At 43.6% G+C, this 14,247-nt stretch overlaps 1 protein-coding gene across 1 annotated transcript in view; it reads right to left on the bottom strand.

Annotated features, from left to right (window-relative positions):
• Positions 1 to 14,247, bottom strand: part of SHROOM4 (shroom family member 4) — a 460,323-nt gene that overhangs the window by 445,118 nt on the left and 958 nt on the right. The window lies entirely within an intron of this gene.

The raw sequence follows: 14,247 nt of genomic DNA, 5'->3' as shown, positions 1-14,247 counted from the left end.
CTATGACCTTCTATTGAATTGTCTGATTCTGAAATTTTATTGTTAATCTTCTGGATTTCTGATTGCTGTCTCTCTATGGATTCTTGCAGCCTATTAAATTTGTCATTATGCTCTTGAATAACTTTTTAAACTTCCATTTATGCTTTGTCTGTATGTGCTTTTGATTTCTCTGCTTTTTGACGAATTTCCTTTCTAAATTCCTGAAGTGTTCTGTATATTAATCTTTTGTATTCTGCCTCTGGTAATTCCAAGAACTCCTCTTCCTCCAGAAAATTTATTGATTCTTTCTTTTTGGAGCTTGATGAAGCCATCACGGACTGCCTCTTTATGTGATTTGATATTGACTCTTGTCTCCAAGCCATCAGTAAGTCATTTTAACTTTAGTCTATATTTGTTTAGTGTGTCCTAGCTTCTTGTTTTGTTTTGATATGCCCCAATAGGCTGCTCGTGTGAGCTAGTTTGATTATTGGCACCTTTGAAGCTCTAACGTCCTGTCACCAGGTAGTTAGGTCTGTGACTAAGTATGTGTGCCCAGGAGACTGTTAAATTTTCCTGTATGGATTCAGCTCAGGTGTCCAGGCAGTCGGTCACCAAGTGTATGGTGTAGGCTCTCATCTACAGTCTTAGAGAAGCATGGGTGATTGGTGTAGGCACAGGTATCTGGCTGCAGTAGGGGTTCATGCACTGAGCAAGGCAGGGGGCTAACAGCTGCCCCTGAGTGTCTGAAAAGAAAGTGTGTCCCTGTTCCCTAGAGCAAGTAGGTAGGTGAGTTTTGTAGCCAGATTATGAGCATCCTACTCTGTTGGCTGTAAGAACTGGGGGACACCACTTAGTCTTGGTCCCCTGTAGCAGGTCGCTAGGTGGCGTGGATGGAGCCACCAGTCTTCAAGCCCTTGATGTGGACAGGTAAGGTGCCTGCTTAAAGGGCAGAGCAGTTTCAAGTGTCACAAATCTGTCACTTCACAGCTGAAACAGCTGAAGTTAGACTTCAGGTGTTTACCCTGTTGTACTGTGGTAGTGAGGACTTACACTGTTGAGATAAGTCCACACAAGTCTATACAAGGGTCGAAGGCACTCAAAGTCTGCGGGACCCTTATGCCTGTGCCTAGGCAAAGAAGCTGTGCCAACCCTGAGTTCCGGCTTAGGGGAGCCAATAGCTTATTTTTTCCATGTTTGTTCATTTGTTCCCTCTCCAAGACTACGAGAATGGGTCAGGGTGCCTTAAGGGATCTACTTCCGGCCCAGGGGACTCAGAGATCACTGAAGCAGGCCAGACCTGGTGCAGAGCGGGGAGGGAGGAGGTAAATGGGAGAGAGGTATTTCCCAAATGGGCTTTTTTTTAAAATCCTTGTGAAGGGCCACATGCATGCACATATCTTTACCCACTTGGGTGCTGCTTTTCACTGGTTCAGAGTGTCCAAGCTGAATCTGTACTTCCAGATCTCTCTTGATGTGGCAACTGCTTCCCGAGCAAGTGAGCAGAGCTTTATGACCACCCCTCTGCACAACCTGAGCCATACCAGGCTGAAGGGCTGCAGCTCCCGCCTGGTCAGGTCAGGCAACTCCTTGCTGCTTCGGAACTGTCTCTCCCTCCCCCGGCCACTCAGTCTGATTCCTTAACTTTGCCTTGTTCAGGGCTCCTAGATATTCATATACAATCAAATCACTTGTTTTTTCAGGTCTTTGTTGTAAGAGGGACATAGGAAGCTGTCTGACTACTCTGCCATCTTTGTGATTCATTAGCTGATTTTCAGACATAGATTGCTAGGCCTTTCTTCTTAGTCCATCTTAGTCTAGAAGCTCTGCTGAAACCCATTCAGCATCGTAGCAACACACAAGCCTCCAGTGACAAATGGGTTGTGTCTGCACATGAGGTGCACTGGCTGGGAATCTAACCCAGGTCTCCTGCAAGGAAGGTGAGAATTCTACCACTGAACCACCACTGACCTCAGTAGTTTTTTTATTGTACTTTGGGTGAAAGTTTACAGAACAAATAGTTTTTCATTAAACAGTTAGTATACATATTGTTTTATGACAATGGTTAACAACCCCATGACATGTCAACACTTTCCCTTCTCAACCCTGGGTTCCCTATTACCAGCTTCCCTATCCCCTCCTGTCTTCTAGTCCTTGTCCCTGAACTGTCATGTCCCATTAGTCTCATTTTGTTTTGTGGGGCTGTCTAATCTTTGGCTGAATGGTGAACCTCGGGAGTGACTTCATTACTGAGCTAAAAGGGTGTCCAGGGGCCATACTCTCAGTGTTTCCCCAGTATCTGTCAGGCCAGTAAGTCTGGTCTTTTTTTGTGAGTTATAATTATGTTCTGCATCCTTCTCCAGCTCTTTCTGGGACCCTCTGTTGTGATCCCGGTCAGAGTAGTCACTGGTGGTAGCTGGGCACCATCTAATTGTGCTGGACTGAAGTCTGGTGGAGGCCATGGTAGTTGTGGTCCATTAGTCCTTTGGACTAATCTTTCCCTTGTATATTGTTTTCTTCATTCTCCCTTGCTCCTGAAGGGGTGAGACCAGTGGAGTATCTTAGGTGGCTGCTCACAGGCCTTTAAGACCCCAGATGCTACTCACCAAGGCAGAATGTAGAACATTTTCTTTATAAACTGTGTTATGCCAGTTGAGCTAGATGTTTCCCAAGACCATGGTCCCCACAGCCCTCCGCCCAGCAATTTAGCCCCTCAGGGAGTTTGGATATGTCTATGAAGCTTCCATGACCTTTCCTTGTACAAGTTGTGTTGGCTTTGCCTTCAATATTTATATGAGATATAAGATAAAATGAATCTCCCTCCCTACTTAAAAAAAACAGTGCAAGTTTTATTATTTTCATTTTGCAAATGAGGAAACTGAATTGCACAGAGGGAAATGACTTTTCCAACGTCATACAAATAATGAGTAGCAGAGCTAAGACTAAACTTCAAGTCTTTGGAATCCTAGCACAGTCCCCTTACCCTGTGTCATGCTTAACGTTATGTGTCAACTTGGCTAGGCTATGATTCTCAGTGGTTTGGCAGAATCGATGTAATCATCCTCCATTTTGTGATCTTATGTGAGCAGCCAATTAGTTGAAAGGGGAGTTTCCTTGGGGGTGTGACCTGCATCCAGTATATAAATAAATGTTCTGGTAAAGCGTGCTCTCACTCTGTCTCTCTCAACACTGCAAGCCTGTTAGCATGTGACCTCTGGTTCTTGGCACATAAGCCAGCAGAGGCCTCCAGCCTGTCGCCTGACCTGCAGATTTTGGATTTGCCAACCCTCACAACCCCATGAGCCAGCAGAGGCCTCTAGCCTGTTGTCTGACCTGCAGGTGTTGGGTTAGTCAGTCCCTGCAACCATGTGAACCAGCAGAGGTTGTCAGCCTGTCATCTGAGCCATGTACTTGGGACTTGCAAACCCCTACGTTTGCATACGCTATTTTCTCACAACTGTGTGAGCCATTTTCTTGAAGTAAATGTCTCTCTCTATATATATCTATATACACTTCACTGGTTTTGCTCCTCTAGAGAACCCAGACTAAGGAACTCTGGCTTGAGATTTAGAACAAAACAAACAAAAACCTTTCTTTGACCCTGACCATTAACAGGCGAATATCGGTAATATTACCAGTTTCAACACTAAATTATATTTCCCTTTCTCTCACTCTCTCTCTCCTTCTTTTTCTTGCATTCTTACCCAATTCTCTTTCCTTACCTTTTTTCTTCCTCTTTCTTTCACCTATGTGAACATAATATTGTGGAAAGAGCCTGGGATTTGGAGTCAGACAGAAGTAAATGTTAATGGCAGCTCTTCACTTACAGTGTGACTTAGAGTCCTTACTTAACCTCTTCTGAGCCTCAGTCTCCTCAGCTGCACAATGGGTACAGTAATATCTACCTCAAAGGGTTACTGTAAAGACTGAATGAGAATACACGTAAAATACCTAGAAGAAGCAGTATTTCCCACACAGCAGGTGCTTTTTAAAAACTGGTTGCCTCACTACTGCCTCTCCTATCTCACCATGTCTAAGCATCGACCACCCTTTGGGTTCAATAGGTTGCTGACATCCAACCCCAACTAAATTGCCTCCACTCAGTGAGGCACATACACACAAGTAGAGTAGCCTGGTCCTTCCCTGGTCCACTTTTCAGCCTGTTGTCTTGATCCTCCCTGATTGTGAATTTTAATTAATACAGAGACCCAATCTCTTAGTCAAGGCCTCCAAAGAACATGAGTGTCAAAACCTGATACTTATCCCCTAAGGCTCCAAGATATCATCACTCACACTCTCAGCAGAGATAAGATGCTATCAAAAGCTGCCTACCTTTTAGAAGTTTTCAAAGGGTCTTTTAATTACACCAAACACAAACAAAAAGAGATGGAAAACAGCAAGGCAACCCAACAAAGACAAGGCTTTAGCTTGTTATTCTCTCATAAGCAAAGATGGGACTGCAGCCATGAGACTCTTAACCCCTTTCCAGAATAACTTGTTGAACCAGATTTACTTTCAGCTCTATTCCGTCTCACCCCAACCCCCTCCCCCAAAAGAAAAATTGATTTCTGATGGACCATGAAAGGCAATATAGGAGAACCATTCAAAACTTCCCTGCCAGAGGCTTAGGAAAGAGGGGATCATACAGCTGGGAATCTGCTGAGTGGCATTAGGGTAGGGGCAAGAAGACACTACAAAGTATCTGTCCTTCACTTGCCTTAACCTTGATCCTCTCAAATTAGTCCCACCTCCTGCATTCCTCCCAGATGTAACATTAAAAGACTAGAGTGAAAGTTAACAGACCATGTGGCATGCAGTTCCTGAGAACACACCAGGAAATACCCACTTCTGGAAAGATAGGAAGTAGAAGTGTGCAGAAAAGCAATGCACTGTAAGAACTGCCTGTTGTCAATCAGCTTTCACATTTCCACAGCCTAGACCAGGTGAGGATCCTGGCCCTTTTAGCACCCCTTCAATATAGCAGAAACTTACTCCTAGGAGAGTTTGAGAAGAAACAGGAAGGCACAGAGAGGTGAAGCAACATGGGAAGATTACTCAGCAAGTTGATAAGAGAGTTTAAGGAATGCAACAAAGGTCCCACCCTCCACTGAAACAGGATAGAGAGAAATACAGTGTGAGAAAAATTTTCCCGGATTCTGCTATCAATTTGCTGAGTGTCTTCAAATCTTATCAACCTTAAATTTCTGTGAGTTTCTCTCACCACCACCCCCCCTTCCATGGCTGAGTCAAGAGGGCAAGGCTGGTACAACAGATTAGAAGGGCCCACTGTGACCACAGAAGAAAAAAAGTTGGGTTTTGGACACAGGGCAGGGCAGTCAATGAATCAGCAAAGAGGCAATGGTACTTGAATGAAATAGTCCAAAATGTAAGCCTCAAGCAACAGGTGCTGGTGAGTGGGGTCTGGGAACCAATGACTGGACATGAAAGAAAGACAGATTGGATGCACGGAGAATGTAACTCTGTTGCTACTAGGCAGTGCTCATTCTGTGAAACAGCATAGTCACAGACTCACACTGAAAGAGATGAGGGTGGGGTGACATCAAAGGAGAACAGTTAGGGCTCACTTTAAGAAACAGTCATTTTGGTCCTTGTAACATCCAGCATAACTTCAGGATGGCTATGTGCCCAGGCAAACATGCCAGTGTGATGTGAAAAATGGATCATCCCCTGCAAAACTAACACATAAGACTATCCTTCCACTTGGTCTATTTGCATTGGATGGGGCAAAGGGGCATAAGGAGACAACACTCCTACCCAATCCCAGTCCTTGCAGCCCAATCTTTAGGCAGGAAACATAGTATCTTAACTTATTCACTAATGACTTAAATGAAGGCTGTATGAAGGGAGCATTTCAAGACGCTAACAGGAGACAAAAGATTAGCTCCATAGAAGCTAAGTGAAAGTGATCCAGGTACCAACATAATCAATATAAAAGTGTTACTTGCTGATACAAGGTAACTGTCAGGTAAACCTGGAGTTCAGTTTCAGAGAGAAATTCAACCACACATATGCCACACACATACACACACATCTGGTCCAGCATCAAAGAGATAAGCATCTTGAACATTGATGGTAATAGAAACCCAGACTCAGCCAGATCTGTGTAACAGAGCTATCTAGAGCATTTGTTGTCCTTAACTTTTGAATGGGTTATTTTCCAAGAATACGTTTTGTAAATGAGAAGCTTGTAGTTTTGAATACAGTTTCCTATAGATAGAATATTATAAATGGTGGTTAGATTATATAATATCTTGTCATACACTATGGATTACAGTACATAGGTCTCTCCAGAACTGTTCTGAACCCAACCACTATCAATAACATTGTGTCAGTGGGGATCCATTTCTTAGACTTCATCTCTTTTCCCCAAATACCACACCTTCAGTAATAATGAGAATTAATTCCCATTCTAATCTACTCTCTGAATAGAGCTCTAGTAGCAAGGAAAGATATTTTTCTAGTTCAGGTGACAAATTATTGGTGTGGCGCATGGGGGGATAAGGCTGTGGATGCAAGACTTCTAGCAGAAGTGACTCTGGGTGGGTATTTCAGGTACAGACAGAATACACCAGGACCCAGGGATAGCAGCAACAGTAGGAGCTTTTTCAGTTAGTGCCAATGGCAGTGTGCAAGGAGATAGAAATCTGACAGGGGATGGTGGAAGAGACTGCTAGCTCTATATTCCTACTTAATGGCTCTATACGTTGGAGTTAGCTTATATGTTGCGTATGGTTAGCATCTTCAATCTTAGAGACACCTGTTTTTCCCAGAAGAGGAAACTTAAATTCAGAGAGGTTACTCCTACAAACTCCAAGCCAGGAGTTGGGTTGGGGGAGGGGGGAAACACTGATTTGAAGCTATAGAGTTGTGACATTGTTACTAATCATTAAGTGCCACTTCCTTCTTCTGTTATACAAATTCCATCTGTGTAAACTAATAACCCTTTCGTATGAACACATAAGCTGCTGAGGTCAGGGGTTATGTTTTCTCTCTCATCTCCTCTAGAACACCTGGCTTGGACTAAGGGCAGGCACAAGTCTATAGAAATAGTAGTAGATGAAATGTGTCCCTCCCAAATCTATTTTGTGGCTATCCCAGATGCCTACATACAGGCCTTAGGAAGACATGGCTTAGCAGCAGCACAGGTACTTCCATTAAAAGGCTTTTGTTTGACACAAGGTCTTGGTATGGCATGGTCACAGGAAAGAGTTAAAGTGGTCTTCAGTTGCATTTTTTTTAAATGGCCCTATGCAACTTTGGTCAGACCCTCTCCAGTTATTGTATTCAGCTTTGGGCTACAAAAATTAAGAGGAAATGGACAAGCTAGAGTGTATACAGAGTAGAAGCAGAAGACAGGAGAAGAGTCTGGATCTCAGACTCTGTAAGGAACAGCTGAAAGAGCTAGGGCTCTTTAATCTAGAAAAGTGAGACAAGGGGACAAAGTCTCTGTTTTCCGACTTCCCAAGGGCTGTCCTGGGACAGTGAAAGCATCTTGTTCTGTATGGTCTCAGAAGGTAGAACTAGAATCCATGGAAGGTAGGTACAGAAAGAATGACTGCAGTTCAACAAAAGCTGTTCACAGTCAAAACTTTCCAAGGATGAAATGAACTGGCTTAGAAGCGAGTGAGCTCCCTCATGACCATAGAAGAACAAGCTCAGGGATATTGCACAAGAGATTCATGTATTGGTTAAGATAAAGACTAGGTGACTTCCAAAACACTCTTCTCACTCTGAGATTCTATAGTTCTAGGTCTCTTCCAAGAATAGCATCAGGCTAGCATCCCTGAGATTAGTCTGCCCTTTGGTGCTTCAGCGGGTGGAGGGTGGGCAGTGAGAGCAGCCCTTCACATAATCTTTGCTGTTTTTCATTAACTTTTCTCAGATGGATCAGCATATTTTTCCCCCTGGTCTGAACAAGCCTAACTATAAAAATCTTGACGATCCCTCCAATCACCAATCTCAAGTCTGAGTCTCACTTTTCTCTTTAAAGAAATTCCTGGGGAGGGGGTTAGAGGGAGTAAGGGGGGAAACCATTTTAATTTTCTTATGGGACAATGCTCAAGTGTCTTCCAGCTGGAATTGTATTATTTTCTTTGAGTTTTTGGGGAGGAAAAATCCTCTAACAGGCCTGACCTTTTTCACTTCTGGGGGCATATGTGTGGATCTGAATAGGGTACTAGGTATAATGACAGCCCAGCAAGGCCAAAAGTAGTGTGTACCCAAAGCTCAGCCAAGGTTTACCAGACATACCACCCACACTTCTTGCTCCACCTCCCTCCCACTTTCTTTATACTTCCCTGGATGAATCCCTACCCCACACCCCCAAATATCCTCTAGTTTCTGGAAGGGGGAAGCAAGTTGGGGAACTGAGACAATATAGACCTTTGCTGGTTCTAGAAGCAGAGATGATGTGAGGAGATAAGTGACCAGGCTAGACTAATCTCCCAAGAAGTATACTCCATGAAGGTCCCTTTGTGAGTGCCATGCCCTGGTCTGGGGCGTGAGCCTGGTCTGTACCACACCTAAGATAGTTTCACAGAAACTGTCACTTATCATATAACACTACCTCTGGACCCAACAACAACCAAAATTGGAGTCAAATTTACTGCCAGATACAAGACAACCTCAATCTAACTTTACTCAGCCCCTCTTGAAATCTCAACTCTTTGTCTGCTTCTTCTAAAAATAAGGTCAGAGTGGGATTGAAAAAGGGGCTAAAAACAACTTAAAGAGCAAGCCCTGCCAGGGTTAGCATAGTAACACCATTTTCTTAGGCTAAGGACAACCAAGAATATTAGAGCTTACCCAATTCATTTTCACATTATCTGTGACAGTAGAGGTGGAGTAGGTGTACCTAGGAGCCCTGGTAGTGCAATGGTTAAGCATTCAGCTGCTAACCAAAAGGTTGGCGGTTCAAACCCACCAGCCGTTTCACAGAAGAAAAGACCTAGCAATCTGCTCCCATAAAAATTACAGCCTAGGAAACCTATGGGACTGTTCTACTCTGTCCTACAGGGTCTCTATGAGTCAGAATCAACTCAATGGCACATAACAACAGTTATACTGTCATGGATTGAACTGTGTCCCCAAAAAATATCTGTCAACTTGGCTAGGTCATGATTCCCAGTATTGTATGATTGTCTACCATTTTGTCATTTGATGTGATTTCCCTGTGTGTTGTAAATCTTATCACTATGATGTAATGAGATGGATTAGTGGCAGTTATATTGATGAGAGCTACAAGATTAGGTAGTTTCTTAAGCCAATCTCTTTTGAGATATAAAAGAGAGAAGCAAGCAGAGAGACATGGGGACCTCATACCACCAAGAAAGCAGCGCCAAGAGCAGAGCACGTTCTTTGGACCTGAGATTCCTGCACTGAGATGTTCCCAGACCAAGGGAAAACTGATGACAAGGACCCTCCTCCAGAGCTGATATAGAGAGAAATCTTTCCCCTGGAGCTGGCACCCTGAATTTGGACTTCTAGCCTACTGGACTGTGAGAGAATAAATTTCTATTTGTTAAAGCCATCCACTTGTGGTATTTCTGTTATAGCAGCAAAAGACAACTAAGACATATACCTACCCCTATTTTGCAAATAGGGACTTGGATGTAGAGAGGGTAAAATGACATAGCAACACAGTTTAGGACCATTAAGTAGAAGGGGTGAGGCTTCTTTCTCCTCCTGCTACTCACTTCCCATTCTTTTTTCTAGGATTGTTGTTGTTGTTGTTAGCTGCTGTAGAGTCAGTTCCAACTCATGAGGATTCCGTGTGCTCAGAGTAGAACTACTCCATAGGGTCTTCAAAGCTGTGACCTTTTGGAAGTAGATCACCAGGGCATTCTTCTGAGGTGCCTCTGGGTAGGTTCCAACTGCCAACCTTTTGGCTAGCAGTCGAGCACTTAACTGTTTTTGCCACCCAAGGACTCCTTCTAGGGTAGTAACTATCCCCTATTTTCCTCACTGTGTCAGATGGAAACTCCCACCAAAAATGGGCCAGGAAAAGGGCAAGTACGTAAGGTGAGGCTGTCTTCTGCCCTGTCCGGTCCTCGCCCCCTGATTTTCATCCTACTCTTTGCACATCCCCACACTGGTCACCCTTTCTTTTCTTTACCCTCAGTCAAATCTCAAGGCACAGTTCCAAGAACTTAAAATGGGTATAGCAATCTCACATTCCAGCTCAGCGTCTCTCTCTCTCACTTACACACACACACACACACACACACACACCCCTCACAGGAGGAAATAACATATTATTTTATGCAGTCTCATTGGTGTCAAAACCCTTGGAAAGATCATCCATTCCCACAGAGGATCCTTTCCAAGGCAGGGAGCTAACTTCGTGGATGACTCTCTACACTGCAGAGGTAGATCCCTAGGTAGCAGAAAAGCCAAATCTGATTAGGAAAAAATCCCAATTTCAGAACCCAAGGTTGAGAAGGGACAGTGATGACATGTGGTGGGGTTGTTAACCATTGCCATAGGGCATTATGTGCACTGTTTAATGCGAAATTATTTGTTCTGTAAACATTCAACTAAGGTTAAAAAAAAGAATTATCTATGTGAGATCAAATTGACAACAGCAACTCAGAAGTTTTGATGGGAAGCCTAGGGGGCAGTGAGTTGAAGATAATGGTGACAGAATTATTTGGAAAAGGATAGTGAGAATAGCAGCACAACTGGAAGGATGTAGTTGATGTCACTGAATTGTACATGTAAAAACTTTTCAAATGGTGTAACTTTGGCTATGTATATTTTCACCAAAAAAATAAAGTCCTCCAAGGTCAAGAAGGGAGAGTGTTGACATGTCGTGGAGTTGTTAACCAATGTCATAAAACAATATGTGTACTGACTGTTTAATGAGAAACTATTTGTTCTTAAACCTTCATCTAAAGTACAATAAAAAAAAATTTATATTAAAAAAATCCCCATTTCATTCGGACAGGCTTCTTGGGTCAATGAGATAGTATAAAACTCTAGCCAAAGGAATTACTGTAATAACATCATGGTCACAGGCCCAATTCTCTCACGGGTCATATTTCTTTTACTTGTTCTCATGATCTCACTAAGAACACTACAATGCATGGGGAAATCATAACCATCCCTTAACACTTGAGATAATCAATAGTTTCTTTTTTAAAACACTTCCTCTTTCTTTGTCACCTGACTGCAAGAGGAGACTATACCAGTCTTCATAAATTGGGCAGCTTAAATTCCCCACGTTCAGGGAAATCACAGGAGCCAGTAGGAATTGATGATTCCCTCAACCTGGTTATTTTCCTGGTCAAAAGGTTTTCCCTGGACAAATATGAGCTAGATCTTTACCCTCCATTCCTTCTTCTCCCACTAATCACCTTTATCTCAAATTCCCCCATTCCTCAAATGTCTCCGTATGTTCCACAAGACATCTCTGTCTGTTCCACAAGGTATCTGCAAGCATGTATACCATATCATCCCGGACCCATATTGCTTCTGTTTCTTTCCCATAACAGCAGTAGAGGTTCCTCAACATTTTCCCACCATAGCTCTTGTACCCTACCTCTCTCTGCCTGACTTGAGCATATCACTAGTAATTTGGAGTCACCAAAATAGTCTTCTCCTGATCCCTGAGCCCAGACCTTATCAGAGAGTACCAACAGCCCAGTCCTCACCTCTTGTGCAACCACAACTGGCATGGAAAGTGTCACTGGGGTGGGCGGCTGCTAAGACTGGATACTTAACTGAAAGCTATTGCCCCATGCTCCTTCACAAACTTTTGTACTACCAGAAGAACCAAGAAACTCTCTAAGTAGTAGAAAATGCAATAGACTTGAGCCTGCCTAGGAGCCCAGGTGGAGCAGTGGTTAAAGCGCTCGGCTGCCAACCAAAAGGTTGATGGTTTGAACCCACCAGTCACTCCTCGGGAAAAAGATGTGGCAGTCTGCCTCAGTAAAAATGTTTCTATGGGGCAGTTCTACTCTGTCCTGTAGGATCACTATGAGTTGAAATCAATTCAACGGCAATAAGTTTGATTTGGTTTGGTTTGGTTGAGCCTACCACTGATTCACCATATGATAGACCTAGGCAAACTACTGAATGCATCACAGCATCAGTTTTTCCATCAGTTTCTCCACAACCTACTCTGAATGCCTCACAGGGTGGCTATAAGAGGCTAAAGAAATAAGGAATGTGGAAGCACACTGTAAACAACAACGCTATGCAAATAAAAGAAGGCATCATCCTTCCCAGTCATCAACCCCTTTGGGGAGAAAAAGGCCAGAGCTAGCATAAAGGATTGGCTACTAGATTGTCATAGTCTCATTTAAAGACCACCCAGTTGAATCTCATTTTAGATATGGGGACATCTAGGCCCAGAGAGGGTGACAAACCCAGGATCCCAGGGCTAACTAGTGGGAGAGCAAGGATTAGAATTGAAGTTTCAGATCTGCAAGTCCAGTTCTCTTTTTACTACCCTCCACAGCATCCCTGCCAATGTGTGCAGACTGAGAAGACTATTTTTAATAAGAAATCTGTATTGTTCTGAAGCATAAAAGGAAACAAAAACTAAGGTAGAAAAAGGAAAAGTAGTTAATGAAATACGCCAGAGTGTTTGGTAGGGGAAAAAAACACAGGAACCATTGCACTTAAAAAAAACACTACAGCCTGTACATATAATGTTGGTGCTAACCAGGTTATCTCTGGCTTTTACTTAAAGAGCCAAGCTATTTGGGAGGGATAGTAGAAGTGATTTCACTCCCTATATATCCAAATGTATGTAATAATGAGCCTTCTTATTGTAGGGGTCAACTGTACATTCAGTGGAAAGGGAATCATTAAAAAGCACCCTCTCTCTCAACACAGGAGGCACTTCCACAACAGCTGGGCCAAGTAAAACCCTCATCTACCTTCATATAATACCCCAACCAGACCACAAATTGCTAGCTGCCCCATACTTAGTAACACCCCCTGCCATGCTTGCATTGGCTCACAAAATAATCTGGGACCATAGCCCCACGCACTCTCTGGGGTATTCTCAGCATGGGTCAGCCCTGGGCAGAGGTGAAAAATGACCTCTCCCAAGGCAAGTTGTCTAGGACGACTGTAGAAATTCTGTGGGTGGTGTGAAGAGAAAAAGAAAGTGAAGAACTGCCAGACAATAAAACCCATTGCTGTCCAAGTCAATTCTGACTCATAGTGACCCTATAGGACAGAGCAGAACTGCCCCAAAGGGTTTCCAAGAAGCAGCTGGTGGATTTAAACTGCCAACCTTTTGGTTTGCAGCTGAGTCCTTTAACCACTATGCCACCAGGGCTCTGCCAGGCAACAGACGGCTGCATATCCTATTGGGACCTTGGTGGAAAGAGGAGGGAAATGAAGGAAAGTTTGATTCAAATAAATTCCTGAAGGCCAGGATTCTCCTCCCCAAAGGGGTTGTTTGAGAGTGTTTTTGCTTTAAAAAAAAAAAACAGCATATTAAGCCCTAAAAAAATTCTAGGTGGAGAACACTGGAGGTAGAGTTCCTTAGGAGGGGATGTGGCGGTAGGTGAGAAAAGCATCTCAGGCTCCTTAGAAATACATGACAAGTATGGGAGAAGGGGGTGCTGGATGCAGATCTAGGCTGTTATTGATGTTTAGGGAGATTAAAGATGAGAGGTTTCCCATGCCAGCCCCCCAAAATGTTTCCTCAGTGTACCTCAAACTGCTCAAGCTGATTGATAACACCATTACACTGGCACCCCAGAGTTGCTAAGAGTGTTGGCCCAGGGCCTGAAAACCCCTACAAGTTTACCAGCAGCCCCAATGCAAAGTGAAAGCAGCACAGATTACTGTCAGTGTAGGGGGCATTTGGCGAACCCCCCTGCTGAGACTTGACCAATGTTAAAAAGCAAAAAAAAAAGTGACATTTGTTCCCTGTTGAGAAGCCACATCTTCCTTATCTCCAGCCCAAACCAATATCTCCAACTTCAACATCAATTTGAGTTGGTTGGAAGAGGGAGAGCTTTTTGGATTTGAGAATTTAACAGAAGCAAAAATAAAAATAAAAATTGGGATAAAGTTCGTGAAGTTTGTTCCGTTAGCAATCTGGTGTCTCAGGGTGAGTCGTCTACAAATCTCTCTTCCCAATAACAGCCCAGCGTCTCCCACTCCCCCCATCCTCACCCCTACTTAGGCGGTTCGTTTTAGGGGTTCCTGAGGACTTGGGAGAGCTCCTCTCCCCTGTCTGTTGGTTGCAGCTTGGCTTCCAGCACATCACAGCCTCCTAAAACAAAC

This window comes from Trichechus manatus, unplaced genomic scaffold (assembly GCF_000243295.1).
Source record: "Trichechus manatus latirostris isolate Lorelei unplaced genomic scaffold, TriManLat1.0 scaffold00046, whole genome shotgun sequence".
NCBI lineage: Eukaryota > Metazoa > Chordata > Mammalia > Sirenia > Trichechidae > Trichechus > Trichechus manatus.
The sequence above is the reverse complement of the archived record's forward strand: the minus strand, read 5'-3'. Positions and strand labels throughout refer to the sequence as shown.